Source organism: Octopus bimaculoides, chromosome 1 (assembly GCF_001194135.2).
Source record: "Octopus bimaculoides isolate UCB-OBI-ISO-001 chromosome 1, ASM119413v2, whole genome shotgun sequence".
NCBI classification, from domain to species: Eukaryota; Metazoa; Mollusca; class Cephalopoda; order Octopoda; family Octopodidae; genus Octopus; species Octopus bimaculoides.
The window spans coordinates 159,482,272-159,484,401 of record NC_068981.1 but is presented as its reverse complement, the minus strand read 5'-3'; the positions used below and the strand labels follow the sequence as shown (position 1 = coordinate 159,484,401).

Sequence of the window (2,130 nt, the reverse complement as noted above, 5' to 3'; positions counted from 1 at the left end):
TATATATATATATATATATATGCATATATACATGCATACATATATCTATTTGTCTACATTATCAATTTTCCTGTATCCAAAACCTTGACGGATTAAGCGTTTTCTCGCATCATCTGTCGTCACATAATAATTATTCACCAACCCACGTATAATCTACAAATTATATACCTCCTATACCACTAAAGTACCATGAACAGTTCTACTTCATCTTGAATCAATATGGATTGGTGCTTACGTTTGACACTACCGCTGATGCTCTTAGTTCTTTACCTGCCGTAGCCAAGTGTAACTTGAAGCTAAATGAGTAAAGGATCTTTCAAAATTTTTGCTCGCCACTAGCAAGTGCAGTGTTATTTTCAAACAGTGTACTGAAGATATTTACATTATAAAAATCGAGAAACTTCGTCGGGGTGTAAAGTATATTTCTAACAGTGGAACTCAGTGGACAAACCTATAAATAACAGCATCAAGGCTAAAAACCCAGATCTTTGGTTTCTTCAATTTTGTTCCAATTGATTTCATATTTGGTGTATTGATGTAGTTTTGTATGGTAATTATTGACATGAAATTCATTTTCGACGTAAATCGATAATAAAGAGTTAATAGCTTTTAAAGTTTCCAAGTTTTTGGTCATTTTAGCCAGCCAAAATTCACAGACATGTAGGTGCTTGTTTCCATAGTAACAGGCCAAGCATTAAAAGGACGTGTGTTTACAAATTGATATTTTCGCTAAACCATGTGTGTTTACGCTGTTTTCAAACAAGACAATTCGTGGTCGGAACATTTACTAACAGTGCTCCTGCAAAGGACGCAAGAACTCTGTGTCAGTGAGAAAAGATACATGGCACCCGGCGCAGGAGATATGAAGATTGTTTAAACAATTACTTGAGTGCATTGCAAACTTTGGTTTGTCATGAACCGGACTACATAGTGATTGTGTTTTTTGATAAATATTTTGTTAAGTTTGATATTTTGATAAGTTTGATATTTTCATATTTCATTTGTAATGTGCTATTTACTCTTTTTTTCGAACTGAACTACAGTTTGTGTTTTGATAGATATGTTGATAACTTTGGTGTTTATTGAATGCTTAAAACTACAAAATATGTTTATTCGTTTTCTTTATGGGTGTAATTTTTCGCTTATTAAATGCTAAAAATTACATGAAGTATGAGGTAGTCGTGAGATGTGTTAAAAAAATAACAGCCAAATAGGCCTTAAATCGCACAGCAATTTTTTTTTTGCATAATCGTATGAATTACTGCGTGTAGAATACAAATTCGCAAAAATTTTCTGAAAATTCAAAAAAATTTTTTTTTAATTATGAGCTGTTATATGGCGTGCGTAAAGCAGAATTCCGCCAATATTTCATTTGTTTACAGTTTCATATTAAAACACGTGCTATCGTCACGCACAAAATGACAGCTTCCAAATCCTGCTTTTTGACTGGATAAAATTTATCAAACCTTAAACCTCTTTTATTTTTCATCTTTTATTTGTTTCAGTTACTAGACTGCGGACATGCTGGGGCACAACCTTGAATTTTTAGTCGAATGAATCGACTCCACTACTACTTTTTTTCTTTTGAAGAAATGGTATTATTTTATTGTTCTCTTTTGCAGAACCGTTAAGCTACGAGGACACAAACACACCAACACCGGTTTTCAAGCGGTGATGGGAGATAAACACACACACACACACACACACACACACATGTATATATAAATATATATTTATACAATGAGCTTCTTTCAGTTTTCGTCTACCAAATCCACTCACAAGGCTTTGGTCGGCCTGAGACTATAGTAGAAGGCACTTGTCCAAGGTGCCACGCAGTGGGACTGAACCCAGAACTATATGGTTGGTAAGCAAGCTTCTTACCACACAACCATGCCTACGCCTGTTTTAAATATTTTTGTTTTAAATATTTTCTGGAACAAGTGGATTTGGCCCTGAGATTCAAGGTAGAAAATTACATCAATACATCAAATTTGAAAAACTTCAAAAAGTGCAGCCAAACAGAAAGATCCAGAACTCCTTAGGCGTAAAAAGTCTGGGGTTCGAATCTGACGGGCTGCCTTCGACTTTTTCCCATCCAATGGTTTTTTTCTTTTACCCAATAAATAGTCT

At 34.4% G+C, this 2,130-nt stretch overlaps 1 long non-coding RNA gene across 4 annotated transcripts in view; it reads right to left on the bottom strand.

The window, feature by feature from the left end:
* Nucleotides 1–2,130, bottom strand: part of LOC106884408 (uncharacterized) — a 91,152-nt gene that overhangs the window by 60,439 nt on the left and 28,583 nt on the right. The gene's annotated exons all lie outside the window — the stretch shown is intronic.